This window comes from Alligator sinensis, unplaced genomic scaffold (assembly GCF_000455745.1).
Source record: "Alligator sinensis unplaced genomic scaffold, ASM45574v1 scaffold318_1, whole genome shotgun sequence".
NCBI lineage: Eukaryota > Metazoa > Chordata > Crocodylia > Alligatoridae > Alligator > Alligator sinensis.
This window is the reverse complement of record NW_005842421.1, coordinates 639,063-658,663: the sequence shown is the minus strand read 5'-3', so window position 1 is coordinate 658,663 and position 19,601 is coordinate 639,063. Positions and strand designations below refer to the sequence as shown.

Genomic DNA, 19,601 nt, shown 5'->3' with positions numbered 1-19,601 from the left:
GATGATCCCTATGTCTCCCTTCAATTTTCTCCATCGTGATATTTTTCCCCTCTTTCATCATGCTTGACAGTTGAATCAGAGCTTTGTTACATGCACTTAACCTATGGTAGTTGGCTGGTGAGATAAAATATCACTCAAAACACAGATCCCAATCAAAATGTATATGTACTGTAACTACAAGTTTGGACTAAGCAGGTTGTTGATGCATAGGTAACATATTACATGCTAACCAAAATAGAATACTCAAGCAATATGATAATTATTCTGTTGCAGGAAACCTAGACCTCTCTTAGCTGGGCATGTCTATTATTTAAATCTAAAAGAAAAAGTAAAATATTATTAGCTGAGGCTGGAATTCAAGGGAGACTAATGGAGTTAAATGTGCAGGTCCTAATGAAATTCAGTGAATTTGGACATATAAATAAAACCCATATGCTGTTTTGCAAATTCCAGTATCAATTATTTTATCTGTAGCATAAATTGATTGGGGATCAGTTGTTGTGACCAGTGCCATCTTGTTGCTTGATTACAATATGTTGTAGTAATCTCTAATGTACTATACTCAATTTTAGTTATTTTAAGAACAGCCTCCCATTAAAACCATGTCGGATGAGGGTGGAATAGGTAAATATACAAGTGGCTTAGCCCATTTGACTCTGATCCAGTTAATTGCTTATGATGATGCAAGGTTCTCTTTTAAAAAAAAAAACGACATTTGCTAGAGACCGGAGTTACCTTTCTGATCTTTTCCATTGCACATGGCTGAGCATTCTGTCCACTTAAGCTGCAGAGAGACAACCATCTATAAATTAGTTAAAATTGTGTAAGGCCAGATTTTTCATAAGTGAAACTTTCCAGAAATATATCAATGTTTCACTAAATATTTTAAAGGTCAGTAACTGAGTTGTAGAGACATCATGCCCATTATTTTAGAAACTCCCAGTTCATTCTTCTACTACTTCATCTGGAAATTCAGTTCATTATGCTGATCCTGGAATTCTACCATTATATACTCAGATTTCTTGTCCTCACTCTGAAAACCCTAACTATGATGCTCCTTACTTCTCTGTCTCATAACAGATCCCATGATTCCACCCTGCTCTTGATGCCATCCTTAACTCTCCTCTGGTCTGCTTCTCCAATAACCATCTCTTTCTTGCGTCTTTTACCACACTGCTCCAAATGATGAACTGGTCTTCAGGGCCAATACCATTTCCTACAAATCTCTCTGGAAGACCTATTTTTTTCATTACATTTACATAGAATAACCAATTAACAATGCATAGGTTGGGGGCAGGGAAGTAAAGTTATTATTTTCAGTTGTCCATTCAGAAGACAGTGAGACATCTGTCCTGTTTAAGAGCACTGCAGTTAATAGTGCTCTTTGTAAAGACAGAAGACACCCTAATGCTGAAGAACAACTTCCCAAAGCGGGTAACACTGAACTTAAGCCTGACTTCTTTCACACCATTTTTCAGGAATCACCTTCCTGAAATGAATGAAGGCAAGAAATGGCAACAGCAAGAGTAAATGCCAAAAAACTCTCTAATGAAGAGAGACAAAAAATAGAGTCACTTATTCATGCCATTGTAAGTACTTCTGTGTAAATGTGAATTTCTGCAGGTAATACCAAGCTTATTAAAATAGAGACTTCCTTAAAAACACCTTAGAGCTAAAATGTCTGTAATAGCAATAAATGCCTGTTTTAGGTGGACAGACAAAATATATTACATATATGTCTGCATTTCTACAAACATGCTCATTCTTTCAAACCAGGTAACTGGCATCACAAATTACATGAACTGATTGCATTAAGACAGATAAAAATAAACTTCCACTTGCAATATAGCCAGTGAGAGACAGCTAAACTGCCTTGATCTACTCTGTAAGTTACAGGCAAACTGTCGGTGCAGTATAGGATAGGCCCTGGCCCTGCACCCAGTGGGACTGTGCTGTACAGATGTGTCCTTACCCAGTCTTTACACACAGCTGTGGTTTCCCTATTCTCTCCTGCCACATCTTGATGTCACCCTAGTTATTGTTGGGAGATAGTTTACTTCGGCTGCATATTATTACCGGAGAAGTGGGTCCAAATCTTCTTTGGGGCTCCAACCTCCACTACACCCAGTCCTAACGCCACCCTGTCAGTAACACGTCCATTATACCCTTGTTCTCTATGCGCGGTAGTCTTCAGTCTGATTCGCAAAGAAAAATGGTGTATAACTTAAAGATGGAGCACGACCCAGGTAAGTCCTGGCAAGTAGAGTCCTTGTTCTTGCATGCTGAGCCTGTCAGTCAGGAAACGGCTCAGTCCTGGGGTTGCTGGTCTTACTTCACTGCCTGACCCTCATGAAGAAGTTAATTGGAATAAAAAGAAAACAGGTGGGCCCTCCAGGCCCCCTACTACCCACAGCTTAGGCGCTTCTGTGTCTGTTCAGGGAGGACCTTAGCAGCACATGGTGCCTTCCCTGGTGTGTCAGAGTAGTCCTCCCACCCTCCACTACTACGCTTCTGGTGAGCCTGAAGCCCGACTCTTGCCAGGTATCCATCGCTGGCAGAGAGCCCTCAGCTCCCCTTTCCCCCAGGCTTCCGCAGTTTTAAAGTAATAAAAGAAAAAAACCCAAAATAAAACTGCGTGGGGTGCTGCCAGGTGAGGCTGACGGCCGATTCCTCCAGCACATCTTCCTGCCAGCGTTTCCTGCCTTCCTTGCCACCCCAGCCTTCACAGTTCTTTCTTAACTATTGGAGCCCTTCCAGGCTCCTGGGACTTAGCTTTCTCAGCTCTACTCACTCCAGAGCTGTCTAGCAGGTGCCCATATCTTCTTGGTTTGCCTCCTCCCTCTGGCGCGTCTCTCCCTCTTCTTAGCCCTGGCACTGGGCCAGAAAACCCCCATGCTGCCTCAGGTGAGGCCGAGCTTGATCAAGCAGCTGCTCATGAACTGGGCTGGTCCCCTGTTGCTCCCCGTCATTGATTCTAGCTGCGTCAGTGAGTTCCCCTCCCTGCAACCTTGAAGGGGTTTGTTTTTATTTCTTTACACAAACAATAATGAATATTTTTCCTTCATGCAAAAGTCTTGAATGGACTGGCCTGCTAAGGAACTATCTATTTTCTTTCAGTCTGAATGGTTCAGAAAGTCATAAATATTTGTGCACAGAAAAAAGAAATGTTAGTATGTACCAGACCAGGGTCAGCATACTTAGCTAGTACAAACTGGCATTGCTCTGTTGACTACTATCAAACTCCTTTGATTTAATCTAATAGAATATCAGCCTCCTATTAGTACATTAAATGTAGAAAGGTCAAAGTTTTCACAAATTGTAGTCTCTATACAAAGTAGCTATTGCTAGAAAGAAAAATAGCTACTGAGATCAGTCTCTCTCTCAGCCATATTACTCCATCAGGACTCTCAGACCATGGCCTGGTCTGATGTGAACTGAGCTTTCATAACCTCACTCACAGCTAAGCATCCTATTGGTGTTTCAAAGGTAGCCTCCTGCGGGACGCCCACTTTGGGAACTCCTTCATGTACCTCTGGCAGACCTGGGCAGCCTTGAGAAGTGACTTCCCTTCATGGAAACAGTGGTAGAAAATGAGGAAAAAGCACAAATCAAGATTCTCTGCCACCAATACACACAGCATGTGACCGATGCATCTGGGACCCACTGATGACCTGCTCAAAAGTTTCCAGAAGTTCCTCATGGACTTCCTCTGGAACTGGCTCTAGAGGTATGTTCTCTACCTTTCCACCAATAAAGGGGGTTCAGGGCCTAATGACCCTAGTGAATAGGGTTGTTGCCTTTGCTCAATGCCTGCTTTTTGCTGATGAACCTTTCCCCTGATGATGGCTGCCCTTGCTGCTGTGCATCGAGTGAGGGACCTCAACTTCAATCAGGAATTTTTCCTCTTGGATTCTGATCTCTTCCACTGAGATGCCTTACTGACCTTCTACTACAGCCTCACCCAGGCATAGCAGGCCTCCCTTCAACTGTGATCCCAGGGCAGTTGTTTGCAATTTTCAGAGCTGCTATAGGAGCACCTGGTACATAACCTGGCCTTGCAGCAGAAGGCACCAAGCTTTGCCTTCAGAAGTCTCATCACTTGCTTGGTCTGGTTACACACCATCAAGTTGATCCACCTCCTCAACTTAGCCCAGTCCACCTAGTTCTCAGCAAAAGCCCTGGGCAACCATAGTGCAGCTGGGTCTGTACTCTGTCCACTTTGCTTTGCACCTTTTGACTGAAGTGAAAGTTGCCCTTACCATTGATGTACCTGCTGCCCTGAAGGATCACCTCTGCACACAAGCCCTCCCCAATCACTGCCTATTTTTCCAGCTGTGGACAGTGACAATAGGGGTGGGCCCAGTACCCTGCTGTCCCTGCTGCTCAGCATCATAATGCCCATTGCTGACTCTGGATTTAGGATCCAGATACCTTGTTCTGGGGAGACCTACCCTCAGACCGAACATAACTTTTCCATTCAATAATAGGCAAATTTATTGATAAACAGTGATAACAGAAAAAAAATACAAACAATCAAGCAATTCTATATATCTACCAAATCAGGGCTTTCATCAGGGTCAAAGTACATCTGGCCAGGATGCAGTCTGAGGTTCTCTCTTAGGTGTCAGATGTCAGCAGCCTGGAGGTGGGATGCCAAGGTGCACACCCCCTCCAGTGAGGTGGATGAGATGGGCTGGTGGTGTGCCCTCTGTCCATGGTGACCTTGGGTACCCTTCCAGGGGATGGGGACCCCTCTTAGGGACCCTCTCAGGAAGGAGAAGGAGGACCCCTTTGTTACTCTCAAGTCTCTGCTTTTGTTTTCTCCTTCCCTCCTGATGACTCTTCATCCATGGCTATTGCTGGTTGGTCTCTGTGTTGTTGACATATGTTCATGTAGTTCATCATATGCACGCATACTAATTTGGTCTTTACAGGCTTTTTTCTGATTTGGTCTGTCCCCCCAAAACACAAGCCCCCCTGCTCTGTGGCCTTATTAGTTGATGCCACCTTATCTCATGTTATGGAACAGTGTGGTACATACCACCCTCTTTCCCATGCCCCCCTCTTCCCTGGACTGCCCCCAACTGCAACCATTCTTTGTTGCCCTCAGTGCCCTCTTTGTCATACTGCATTTGGAATTCTACAAAACTGTACACATTTTCTCTATCCCATAGCAAGTGGCCGAATGGAGCAAGATCTGCCTGGCCAATTTCCTGCTGGGGCAGGTCAAGATGGTGACTCTAAAATGCCACAGAAATTGGCTTGCAGGGGCTAGCTCTGACAATACCTTCCAATTCTTCCATTTCTTGGTCCAGACGTGTCACGTTTGAGTTTGGACACTTCACTTGCAACAGAACATGAACCAGTTTGTGTTGCACTGGGCTACTGCAGAAACATTCTGCAAGGCAGAAGATAGAAAGCTAGTCCTAAATGTGTAACCCCATAAAGGTTATTGGGAAAGAGGGTTTCAAACTCAGAAGACATGAGCATTTTCATTACCAGTGCTTCATGGTCAGCCCCTAGGAGGACCACACACTTTTGTACTTTCACCTTTTGTTGGTAATATTTTTATAATAATGATTTTTAAAGTCTCTCTCTCTCCCAGACACACACACAGTATCCAAACTGATAAGCACTGTTTGCTAATCCTCAAGTATTGCAAATGAAGATAAGTAATCCTCTGTAATCAGCTCTATATGAAGCTTCCATTTTTTCATAATAAAACATTTGTGCTACAGATGCCCTGGCAGATTCTACCATCTTGCCATTTTATTGATTCTTAAATAGGAAAGCTATCATACTTCTGACTGCTTCTCATGAGGAAAATAATTACATTATTTGATCATCTGGTTCATCAAAGCAGGAAATATTTAAGTGTCACAGCTGGTCTCAGACTAAGTATCTAATACCAAGATTTTAAATGAAAACCATGATGTTTTTACTGGGTAAGAATTTCAAAAATGGCTAGAGAGTAAAAACAATACATATCATCTCATAGCTCATGCCTAAAAAGGAAACCTCGACACATCATTGCATACAGATGCTCTTCTTCCCTCTCTCAAAGACCTTTTCTGCAATGATCAGCTCTCAAAAAGAATCAGAGAACTACACAGATCTCCAATAAAGATTTAAGATTTACAAGGAAAAACCCAGAGAGAAACAATGTCTTCATTTTAGTTGAGTTCTCAATACATTCTATTTTTGCTATGTAGCTGTTACTACAAATGGACTAGTTCAATGAAAATGTTTGTGTATGAGAAAAATATGATATCACCAACATACTGAACACATTCCCACTGTCTGTCTTCTCTTCACTTGCACATATTCAAATCATGAAAATAAAAGCACAGTGAAAAACTAAAGTAATCTCTTCCTACATTTTACAAGTATATAACTTACATTGTGCTTTTTAACCCAGTATACAAGGTGACAATGGAAAATGTATTCATTTAGACAAAAAGTTACATCCAGTTTAATCATTTCAGCAATCTCATTTTAGCAACATCAAATTCAATTCCCCATCATGACCAAATAAGGTGGCACAAGGCCTTTGAGATCTAGTCATGGCCTCAAAGTAACATTGGGGCCTGGCATAAATTTCATCTCTATGCCTCATTTTCCTTCATATATAGTTAGCAGTTCTTAGCTTCTTTTTGTAAAGCACTCTGAGGTATATTCTTGGTGACTGCTAAGAGCTATATACTTTCATTGTGTAATAAGTATGGAATGTAGTGACCACACAAAACAGCATAATCCTGTAACATGCATCCTCACAACCTACACAGACAAAATTCAAGCTATTCAATTTTCCTGTCTCCATAAAAGATACTCTTCAAATGATGTAGGTAGCACTGTAAAAAAAAAAAATGGAAAAATTGCTCCATATAGTTTTATTTTAATATGCTCCTATGTTTCTATGGTTTCATAATTATTTTGTGTTTGTTCATGTTAAACTTGAGGTTTACTAAGTAGAAGAAAGTTGTATCGTGTAAAGCAACTTTTCTGCTTTACATGACTGTAGCATTATTTACAGTCATGTCCTTCCTCTTTTTGTCCTTACCAAAAGCAAAAAATCCTTGTAACGTTGACTATGTCACAAATTGCTCTTTGTAATCTAATCCAATTTATTTTTTCTTTAATGAGTTTGACTGCAGGACACCCAGGACTTGGGGCAGAAGGACAGGCCAGTCACTTTTTCTTTGGGAAAGCATTGTTTTTATTTCAGAATTGTCTCTTTGATCTTACATGAAACAGTAGATGAGCCATGACCCACAGGAAAGGACGTGCTTTCTTTCTGATCTTGGCCTAACTTCAGGATTATTGCAATGTACAAAATAATGAAGTATATAAGCCAAAGAGTTCAAATGACACATGCAATAGTTTTAGGAGAGCAGCACTATCTTTTAAAAATGTTATTTTCAAAAAATGATCTTTTGGAACAATAGCAAATAACATTTCATTATAAACATGTACTAGTTATCTGAACTACCAAGCAAATTTTAGATGCCTAAATAAAAATGTAGATACCTAACTTCAGGAAACAAGCTTTGAAAATTATGATCCTTATCTCTGTCGGATTGTACCTACCATTTTTCAAGCAACATCTGAAGGAGACTTAAGGCAAAAAAAATTGTTAACCTTAGTTTTTTATGCATCTGAGAGCACTGTGTCAATCACTTTCCCTGCCTGATACCTATCTTGCAGTTTACATGAATAATGTTACTCATGTGTGTTAGTTTTGCAGATTGAAGTCCTTGTTTGTGAGAGCCCATCACTCAGCAAAATACCAAATAAATAAATAAACCCCACAACAATTGGCAAAGGGATTCAGGCTCTTGGCAGATGTGGGAGGGAAGGTGTGATAGGATCTGATTGGGGATCCCCACAATTGTGCTGCCTGCCAAGCACACGTGCATGGTAACAGTGTGATTGTAGGATCCAGCATCAGATCCCATCACAACTTATTGCCAGGCCATGGGGAGCCCAGGATCATGTTCCTGCATTCCCCCTACACTGGCAAGTAGAAAGCTCCCATGGGAATCTGGATCAGCTAATAGAGCTACTAGCTGCAAGGGGACACCGTGGGACTGGGGTTCCCATCCTGGCCACATGTTTAATTAATGACGTGATAGCAACCAGCCACAAAGTTATTACATATTTTTGTGTAATAACTTTGTGGCTTATTCCTTGCTTTTTCACACCATTAACTACATGAGCATATGGCTGGGTAACAACTTAAAATGGGGTTAACAGGTTAATCACATTTTAAGTGTAACACATACCAGGGGCCTCAGAGATCAAATGTGTATCTCAAATTGATTTAAACCCTTAAAAAAAACCTACTAGCTTTATGGTGATGTTTTTCTTTAAATCTGCAGCTAGTGCAACATGCTTGAGTGTGTCACTGGCAGCAGGGATTGAACTCAGGGCTTCAAGGTCTGAAACAATGGTTCTCAAACTTTTTAGCCTCAAGAGAGCCCTGGTTACACTCAAGGCACTCCTTGGAAAATGCCAGCTTAGTCTTCATTCTTTTTTTTTACTACAGAAAAATATTAGAGCAATTCTTCTGTTGCAAATAACTCAGAGCACAACAGGTCAGAATGTTGTTGGCATTATGGATTCCTTTTTGAAATCTCTGGGTTTACCTTATGAATCATGCCTAAGCATTTCCACACCGAACCATGCTAACAGTACATGGTGGCATCTTTAAAAGGATCTCAAGGCACCCAAGATTGCCACAGCACCCGGGCTGAGAACCACTGGACAGAAAGGATAACCCTTCGAGGTAAAATACAAGTTGCTGAAAGCTGTACAGACCTAAACCTTTACATAGTCTGCCCAGACAAATGAGGATCATAAAACCATACTGAGTAAGCTTGGCTCACAGTAGCACTTCATATGGGCTTCTTCATGTACAGCTTTGCATTTGCTGAAGTCTGTAACTATTCCATAAACTCTTTGTTGCTCCTTGGCCTTTGGAGCCTCTGTTTCCAATTCAGCTTTTACTACCCGAGTGTATTTCCTCCTTTTCTTCTATATTAACTTTTACAGAAATGCTCTTAAAGGAGAGCTATAAGGGGAAAGAAAGTGCAGGAAACAGGACATGCCAAGATTCTTTTTGCACTGAAGCCGCTATCATAAATGGTACAGAATATCAGTATAAAATGGGTACAGAAATTGTCATTCCCCAGAAGTTTTGTTGGAATGCAAATGAGAAATTTGCTACAGAACACAATACAAACTAGCTTGTCCCCTGTCCCTCGGCAAAAAAAAAAAAAGTGCTATATGTCACTAAAGGTATTCTCTCCCCCAGCCTTTTTATGAATAGTCATAGCAAGTTAAACATAAGGATCATGTTCCTTAGTGATTTAAAATAATAATGCTCTATTTTCAATGCCCTGCAGACCATCTCCTTTTGGTTCTCAAATAATACATGCCTTTGTTCTTCTGTTATCGCACAGCATTGCTCTTAATCACTGATAACTGAATTCCAACTCATTGCAAACATTGCTGTCTTATTTTGTTGAGGTGATTCTATGTATGTCTATATTACTGCTGGTGCTTTTTTCAATTTCTATTATTTCATTCACATGGTTATGGTAATAGGGAGTAAAATGCAAAAATGCAAAAATTCTCAGCAAGAACATGCAAATCTATTATCAATATCATTACTTAGTACAGGGGCGGGCAATTATTTCGACTGGAAGTCCGCTGAATGAGTTTTGGTGAGCTGTCAAGGTGGCAAGCTGGCAACGGTGGCCCCACTCCCTGGTCGGCATCTTGGGACCAGAAATCTCACTCCTAACTCTGACCTTTGCCACTGGAAGTCCCTCCCCTTACCCCTGGAAGTATTCATTTTGGGAAAGGGGTTTGCCATCTTGGAACCAGAAAAAAAAACCAAATTATATACTAAAAATCAAACATCCTTAATAATATATTTTAATTTTATTTAAAAAAAATATTTTGTCCTGATTTGTGTGCTTTTGTGCTGTATACATAGAAGTGATTGCATAATAGCTCAAAATGAAGTCTTACTCTTGTATATTGTGGGGGGGTGTGGAGGGGTGCAGGGGGGTATGGGGTTTGTGGGGGCCTATGGGTGTGTGACTATGTATGCATGTGGGGGTACGTGTGGGTGTGTGTGCATGGGCTTTATGAAGGGCTGTGGGGTGTGTTGGGGGAGGGTGGCTGAGGGTGTCTGTAGGTGAGTGTGTGTGTGTGTAGCAGTGAGCGCGGCTCCACCCAGAGGTGCATGGGTGTGTGTGGTGGGGCTGTGGGTGCAGTTGTGGGTGGGTGCAGTGTTTGTGGGGTGATTGCATGTGGGAGAGGATGTGGTTGTGGGTTTTGTAGGGGGAGGGTTTGAGGAAATGTGGGGTGTGCATGGGAGCCACCATAGAAACCCCTCTGAGCCAGTCAGCCCCCACCCCTGCAACAGCCCAGAGTGCAGCACCTCCCCCGCACTGCCAACAGTGCAAAGCCCCAGTGCAACCTGTATCCACTCCGCAGCGCGGGCCATGTTGTATCCTGCCACCCCTGGGCATGCAGTGCAGCTAGGGCGGCTCCTTCCAGCTGCCATTGTGCTGTCCCCAGCCCCATGGTAACAGCAGGGACTGACACGCGCAAACCCGATCCCGGCTCCAGATTTGCCTGTCTGTGTGCTAAGCAGCAGAAGCAGCAGCCAGGCAGAAACTGTTGCTTGATGCAGGGCCAAATGGCCCCTCTCCCTCGCCACTGCCAGGCAATTTTTTGGTGTGGCCACCCAGAGTCCGCACCACATCAGGCTGCCCTGCGGCTCTGTCACCACCCCTTCTGGGCTGCCTTGCAGCTGCTCTGCACTGTCACCACTGCGACACAGGGCAACCCAGAGGGCTGGTGATGGAGTGGTATGGCAGCCCAGCGCAGCACAGGCTCTGGGTAGCCCCATCATAAACTGCCCAGTGGAAGCGAGGGGGTGGGGTCACTTTCCCCACCACACTGAGCAACAGTTTCTGCCTGGTGCCGCAGCTGCTGCTGCTGCTCAGCCCAGACGGGCAAACTAGGAGCAGGCTCTGGGGCCCAGCAGCAGCGGTGCAGGAGAGAGGTTGCCGCACAGTGCAAGGTAAAAGTGGCCCCTCCCCCTCCTGCTACTGGCACTTCCTGGTGCTACTGCCCAGAGCCTATGTGAGGCTCCCCTGCATCTGCTCTGCACTGCCACTGTTGCAACATGAGGCAGTGGTGATGTGGCATAGATGCAGGCAGCCTCACATGGGCTCCAGGCAGCTGCACCAGGAAGAGCCAGCAGCAGGAGGGGCCACTTTTACCCCACACTGAGCAGCAATTTTTCCTGCTGCTACCACTGCTCAACTTGGATGGGTGAGCCCAGAGGCAGTGCGGAGTCAGGGCTGTGCACACTGGTCCCCACAGCTACTGCAGGGCTGGAGGCAGTGGTGGCAGCAGCGACAGCTGGAAGGAGATGCTTCCACCTGGGTTGCTTAGGAAGGCAGTCCAGCTGCAGAGCTGCCCCAGCACCACTGCGTGCCCAGGGGGCAGCAGGACACGCCACACCTCAGCGCCACCTCAGTGCACCTCAGTGGCACCTCAGACAGGCAGGACCAAGGGACCTGCCACAACCCAAACAAAGGCCTGCAGGCTGTATTTTGCTCACCTCTGACTTAGTATATAGTGGCCTCAAACTGCAATTAAGGCTACGCTGTGCTAAGCACTATATAGCACAGAATAAGTGGCCAAACTTACCTTGAACTCTAAAGCCAGGTACACACATTACATTTTAACTGGTATAAATGATCGGAAGCCAGTCTATGCCAGTAACAGAGCAGAAGTTTGGCATACAAAATCAGTCTATACCTATAGCTGGAGCCAGAGACAGCTCCCCACTGCCCCACCCCAAGCCCTGGAGCTCAGGGCTAAGCCAACCAGCCATTGTGACCCCCTGCTGCCTGAGCTGACCAATAGCAATTTGCTCACAGGTCAGCATCTACCAGTGTGCTTACGTGCATTAGTTTAAAGCTCCATTTTCTAGTACCTGTGTTATTGGTACCAATAAACAGCACTTTAAATTAATCTACTGAGCAGTAATTCCTGCACACGTATAGACAGTGACACTTTACTGCACATTAGTCTAATGCACAGTAAAACGCATGCATAGATGTGACCGCTCATAACAAATGCCAATTTTTAATAATTCCAGTGACAGGAACTGATTTTTGTTGATGAAGATGCAGCAAACTGACTTTTAACAAACTTTGCTCCCAGTCCCATGAGGGTTCATTACAATACAATGTTGCTGTTTATGAATAATATAAAGTACCCCTACACTGAACCCTTGTAAGAACAGGAACATTTATACTTAAAGTTATTCACATATGTACATGGACTGTACCAATAAGTATAAGAAATATAGGAAAGGGGAGATAAGCAAAAAAGGCAGCAGTAATAATCGGACTGGTTGAAAGTCAGAATTTTTGTTCTGAAGGAAAAGGCAATTTGTTTTTAAAGATTTTTGTTTCACAATGAGATAAATGTATACACTTCCCCTGAAAAGGAAAACATTTAAAAAATGATTCAAAAGAATCAAACTATTTTTGTAAAAGCTTAAAAATGCAAATGATCTTAGGAGTCCAGATTCACAGGCTCCCAGCTCAACTGAGGCTCTTTGGGCTTCTCTTTCATGATTCATGGAAAGCCCGAAGCCTCAGAAGTCCTGGGGACTACAATTGAGCAGGGATACTAGGAGCTTATGAGTCAGCGCTCTTGGGATCCAGGCTTCTAGCTCCATAGCAGGGAACCAAGGGCTGCATTTATCCTGACTCCCTGCTGAGCCTGGGACTGCTCCTGAGGCAATCAGCTCCATCTGTTCATTCTTGTTTCATATGCACCCAAGTGCAGCAAGTAGGTAGCACAGACAGCATATGCAGTCTTGAGACCATGCCCTATTATTGCTCTCAGGCTGTCTCTCTTAGTGACTTAAATAAACCCTAAATAACTGCTTAAATATCTGTCTGTATACCACCTGCTCTCCCATGGGGCAGCACAAGGCCAGGACCTCATGAATGGATTGCAATGCAACAATAATGTCTGCATTGTTATTTATATTACATAATTTCCTTATCATGTATTTGAAAAAAAGAGCAAGTGAAAAATATAGCCATAGCTTATACTTCAGGCAAGTTTACATGCTATATTTCCTATGAGAGTATTTCTAATCAAATAAAAATGCTTGTTCATATGCATTATTAATGTTAGCTCACTAAACAGCAAACATACAAAAGGATACCATTTTCAGTAGTGCGCATGAAGTCCTGCCTGTGCCTGACTGACACAACTGCAAACTGAACATTTGCCTAAAAACCTGGATCTGCAGATGCAAATAACCCTGTGAATAAGCAAACAGGACCTGTGCACTACAGCAGTTAGTGAGCTATCCACAGCTGGGACCTTCTAATGTGCACATGCCCTGAGGTAACAAGGCCTCCTGAGCTTTCATGTCCCTGAGGCTGAAAGCTCACAATGTGCCCGATCTTAAAGCAGGTGGCAAGCTACAGTTTCCTTCCTACTTCCAGAGATTACTCAGTGGACTTGACTGTAATTGGACCCTGCAGTCTCTTCCCTCAGGGTTGTGACCAGCAGTTAACACATGCAGCCCAGTTTCCTCTATTACCAAGTACTATTTTATTGTTAGATAGTCCAGACTGAACTCTGGATGAAAGAGAGGGGATTATGAGCTCTCTGTACAGTACCAACCTCCAGATCATAGCCAGGAAACCTTGCTTAGCCTGACTCTCGCACAGGACCTGTCACTTTCTACGGCCTCTTCGCTCTCTTATTCCACACATAAGGTTCCCAACAACTACGCTTGCTTCTTTCTCTAACAGGTCACTTTTTTAACTCTCTGGTATCCTTTGGATCTGTGGGTTTCAGTGTTGGCCAGAACATCTTTGTCTCATGTAGCTGGAGCCTGAACATGGCCATCTTCTAGTTAGTTCCAGGTTTCCTGCTCTATTTGCTGGAAGATAGTTTATCTATACCCATTGTTTGGCTTTCCTGTTTATTTCTATATATAACAGCTTATTAAATTGAACTATGGTAAAAGCTGTGTTAACTGGCATTTGAGTATCCGGCACACTCTTCTAACCAGAATTTCTGGCTGGACGGCTGTAGGGGGAGAGGGAGGAGGGGGAATTCACATACAGTGGCCACCACCACCCACCACCCTGTGCTGCCGCTGCTCCACATGTGGCCACCATGCCGCCCCCCCTCCCCCCCAAATCTGGCCGAAAACCCCTGCCTTAGGTAACCAGCATGTTTAGATTACTGGCACACCCTATTTCCCACTCATGCCAAATAACAGAGCTTTTACTGCAAGTATGCATTCAGTTCCCACCTACCCACAATAGCTACATAATAACTGTCCCTAAATCAAACCAATTGTTTATAGAAAATAAATAGTATTCATACACAGAGCTCACTTGGTTTATGAAAGATAATCAGGTGACCTGGACTTGATAATCTGATCTATTCTAGCCTTGTGCTCCTAATAAAGAGTGGCCCATAGGCTTTCATGCTCAATTCCATAGGAACTGTGGTACACAGAAAGGAGAAGGAGCAGCTTAGTCTAGGCACTTCTGGTAATTAGAACCCAACTCTGTCATCATGGTCAAAGGTTTTAGAGCAATGGTTCTCAACCTTTTTCAACTCAAGGCACCTCTTCAAAAATGCCAGGTCTTAGCTTTCACTTGTTTTTTCATGCAGAAAAATAATAGAGCAATTTTTCTTTTATACCTAACAGTGCCCAGTGCTGCATGGCACCCCCACAGCACGCTTCAAAAGATCTCAAGCCACCCCAGGGTGTCATAGCACCCTGGCTGAGAATCACTAACTCAAAAATCATTCATTGAGGACCTGAAAATTAAGTCATCATAGTTTTCCTTTCACACTTCACATAACTTTGCACAGCCTGCATTTCCTAATGCACCCTCCTCCAACAATGTAAAATGGTCAGTCATACTCAAATGATGTGTTATGGTCGATGAACACAATACTCAAAGCATATTTGCATTTGCTATCCCATTATCTCCTGAATTGTCACAATGGCTTGAAAACCACTTTTCAAACTCTGCTCTTTACTGTCACTGACAGCTACATAGACTGAAAACTCATGAAGACAGAAGAGCAGGTCAGATTGTAAATTCAATTTTAAATAAAGTTTAACCTTGCAAGAGAAACTTTCCATTTTTAGAGGACAGTTTTCACAGGAGTTCATGTCAGAATCAGCACCTACGAAGAGCTAATGCAAAAATATCTTAATGGTATAAAAGAATTTTTACTCATTAAATTTTTAAAATATAAGTAAAGGTCATATGCTAATTTGACATTTCAAAATCACACTCAATCCTTCAGCCTCATAAAAGTAAGTTTGTTTGATTATAACATTCATTGATGTATTCTAAATATGAGGCTAAGAATATGACTTCTTGTTTGCTTTTATGAGCTAACATTTTTTTGGAATAAGACATAATTTTCAAAGGATCTTAAGCATTTGGGGATATTTAGCTCTCTCTTTTTTCCCTGCAACAAATGTTCATAGTTTGATATGAAAGGGACATGCCAATTTAGGAATCTTTTTTTGCAACAGAAAATTTTGACCAGCTATAATTCTATATAGTTACAATCAGAGTAACTGAAAGAAATGAGAAAGTTATTTATTTTTCAATGTGTTTTCTGTGCAATGGACAGTACAATGTACAAAGGCAGTTTTTCTTATTTGCATGTTATTTTTTAACATAGGGAAAATATTTTAAAGAGAGGACATTTGATAAAAAAAAAATAACAAAATTTGTCAAAAGGAGGGAGAATAGATAGGTATTCTTCTCCAACTGCTAGTTACCACAGCTATCTGAATCATGTTCCTGTATCCTGCACTCCTCCATCTATGGCTTCCCAAACTGCTCTTTCATTTCAAGCGTAGTCTGTAAACTCTCTGGACCAGGATGGTCTTTTTGCTATGGCTGTACAAAGTCTGAAAGACTCTGGGAACCTGTGGGGGTTACCACAAAAGGAGCAAAACAGAAGCAGTTGCAGGAACTACTGTTAATTTAAAAAGAAAATACGAGATTTTAGGGCTAGTGGCCTTTTAAATTAATTTGATTTCACCCTGCTCCTGAGCTGTCAACATGTCTCAGATTTTTGTATGGATGCTGCATGACTAGTATTGTAGAAAGAGTTGGCAATAAAGTGAGAAACAACTGGAGATGTTTTGCAGCCAGTGTAGGAGGCAGTCTGAAATTATGGGCTAAGCACAGCAGCTGGATGTTTTTGTTAACCAATCAGTAGTGAAATGATCAATGATTAAATGTCAGCATTGCTATTAGGTTTCAGAGTTAACTACTACTTGGGACATGAGACACCTCACATCTTGTTAATTTGATAGTTTCAGGATAGCTGCAGAAAGAAGAAGAATACATCAGTTCACACTGATTCATGAGTGGAAGATTTTCTTTATAGGCATAAAGCATAGAAATCTAGTTTAAGAATTTATTTGGTCTTCCAAGCTACACTTCTTTAGTCATATAAGAACTTATATCACAAATAAGCCATTTAGGGACTAATTTTCAATTTTTAGATGCCCAATTCAAAATATTTAGGCTGTGATATTTAAAGAAGAACATGCAGGGAACTTTGAGTTCTACTGGAACTGTGGATCAACTTCTAACAAGGAGACCCTACCTAAGTCTCTTTATTTCAAACCTGTTACCTGGCACATGTAAAATTACCATATTTACCCAAGATGACCCTGACTTTAAGGTGACCTCCCAAGAACTAGATTCTATGCATGAAAAAATTATAAATTTGTTATAATTTTCCTTGCATAGAATCTAATTATCGGAGGGTTATCTTTGATTTGTCCCCCTCGCTGCAGGGGGGAAGGCATTGGGGGGCAAGTGGTGTGGGGAAGTTAAGCAGCTTGCTCCCTGCTTGTGCTTGCCCCACTGCCTGCACCCCTACAGCCTTGCCCCCCCCCACTTCACCCTCCGCCCCCTTACCCTTCCTCCACACCAGCAAGCTCTGTCCCCATTCCAGCCTGGGGCATTGTGCATGGCCCCAGCCTAGCCCCTGGAACAGCTGAGTAGCTTGTTAAATTGGAGGGGGGGAAACGATTTTAGAATCGAGAAAATACAGCAGATGTCATTTTGAAAACAGTTGCCAGCACTGCAACTGATTCTGTGCAAGTGTACTCCTGAGGTATGGACACACGTACATCAGAAGATGTTGCTGAAGGGGAACATTTCAAAAGGGCAGCACCTGTTACATTCTATTTATTATGCCCAGACAAGCAGGGAATGATACAAATACAAACTATTATTAGAGAAAAGGAAAAGTAAGTGGTGAAATTAAAAGCACTGCCTCATTGCAATCCACTAGTATAAGGCAGTGTGCAGGACTTGTGGCTGACATGGAAAGACTTTTGATTTTGTGGATTCAGGATCGAACTCAGCGCTGCGTGCCTTTGAGTTTAGCCACCATTCAAGCCAAGGCTTTGAGTCTTTTTGACACTGTGAAGCAACAACGTGATGAGAGATCCAAGGATGAAAAATTCAGCGCAAGCAAGGGCTGGTTCATGCATTTTAAAGGCAGGTATGCCTTGCATAACATCAGGGTGCAAGGTGAAGCTGCTAGTGCTGATGAGACTGCAGCTCAAGATTTTCCTAAAAAATTGGCTAAAATCACTGAAGAGGGAGGTTATTGTGCCAGGCAAGTGTTCAATATCAATGAGACTGGGCTGTTCTGAAAGAAAATGCCTTCCAGGATGTACATCGCCCAACAAGAAAAAACCATACCAGGTTTTAAAACAGCTAAAGATAGGCTTACCCTTTTGCTTGGTTCAAATGCTGCGGGTGATTTCAAGCTCAAACCCTTGCTTGTTTATCACTCCGAAAATCCCAGAGCACTTAAGGGTTATGTTAAAGGCAGCCTTCCAGGCATCTGGAAATCAAATTGTAACGCTTAGGTGACTGGGGCCCTTTTTGAGGAATGGTTCACTGACTATTTTGTGCTGGCTGTTCAGAATTATTGTGAGAGGAACAATCTTGCACATAAGGTTTTGTTAATTTTAGACAATACCCCTGGACATCCTTACCCCTGGACATCCTTTGCAGATTTAAAGCCTAACATCAAGGTTGTTTTCTTGCCCCCCCGACACAACATCGCTGCTCCAACCTATGGACCAGGGGGTCATTTCATCTTTTAAGGCTTACTACCTTAGAAGAAACTTTGCCCAGGCCATCAGTATCACAGACCAGGAAGGTGGACCAACCCTCAAGGATTTCTGGAAGGGCTTCAACACCCTGAATGCAGTGAAGAACACTGGAGAGTCTTGGAAGTAGGTTAAGGAATCCAACCTCAATGGTGTCTGTAAAAAACTGTGCCCAGAATTCGTCTCTGATTTCCAAGGATTTGCAGACCAAGTGGATGAAGTCACTGCTGATGTTGTGAAGGTGGCTGGCCAGCTACAGCTAGAAGTTAAAACAGAAGATGTTGAGGAGCTGCTGGCCTCATTGCCAGGAACGGACCAATGAAGACCTTGTCTGTCTTGAGGAGCAAAGGAAGGCAGAAAATCAGGCCCAGATTCAAGAGAGTCCTGCTCAAGGTAACATGACAACAAAGTAGATGAGTGAGGCCGTCAAGCATTTGGAAGCTGCAATGACAATTTTTGAAAAAATGGATCCCAACCTCAAAGACCAACAACTTGATCTCTAATGCCAGTGTGTGCTACAGGGAAATTTACAATGAGAAACAAAGGGCAGCAAAACAAACATTCCTGGATCAGTTTCTCAAAAAGCCATCAAGTGGCCCTAAGTCTCCCCAAAATTCTCTCCAAAGAAGCCCATTCCATGACCCTGGTGAAGGTGTTTCTTCACCTTCTGATTAAATAAAATTAAATAGTTGATTTAAATATGGTGTTTATGGTCATTTCTATAAAAAGTTGGGCATCAGGCCCTTGGTCAGGAAAGTAACCCCCTATTATAACATTGTTTCTATGGGAAAATCAGATTCGACTTACATTGTTTTGACTTAAAACGCCTTTTCCAGGAACATAACCCGCTGCCTGTATAGCAAAACCACTCCAACATTATCACTAGATGAAGCAGTATTAAGTAGTTCTGCTACATTTGTATCATTCCCAGCTTGTCCACATGGAAAAATCAGAATGTAACAGCTCCTGTTCTTTCAAAATGTTCCCCTTTTGAGACAGTTCCAAACATACCCTTTTACCCATGTAAACTCCTTTGGCTTGAATGGGGACTCAGGCAGGTCCAGAGCTTAGGACCGTCACCTCTATATATGAAAATGTGTGTTGTGCTTCTAAGAGGGGTTAACAAAGGCTTTAAGACACCTTTTCCTCCATATTCTGAGCTGCTATGGCCCTCTAAAGTCAGGCAGCCTTAGAGAGTCCCTTAAGTGACAGTGATCTGTTACCAGCAGTCTGTTTCCTCCTTCCCATACATTAATTTGTCTTTGCCATTCAGCTAAGTTAAAATCCTATCATAAACTATCTTTGTAAGCAAAGGTCCTGTGATTAAGTTTTGCATATTTTTGCCATTAAA

General features: G+C 42.7%; 1 pseudogene; it reads left to right on the top strand.

Annotated features, from left to right (window-relative positions):
* The window catches only part of LOC106722546, a 68,410-nt pseudogene extending 49,747 nt beyond the window's left edge, over positions 1-18,663 (top strand).
* Positions 18,664-19,601: the final 938 nt, after the last annotated feature.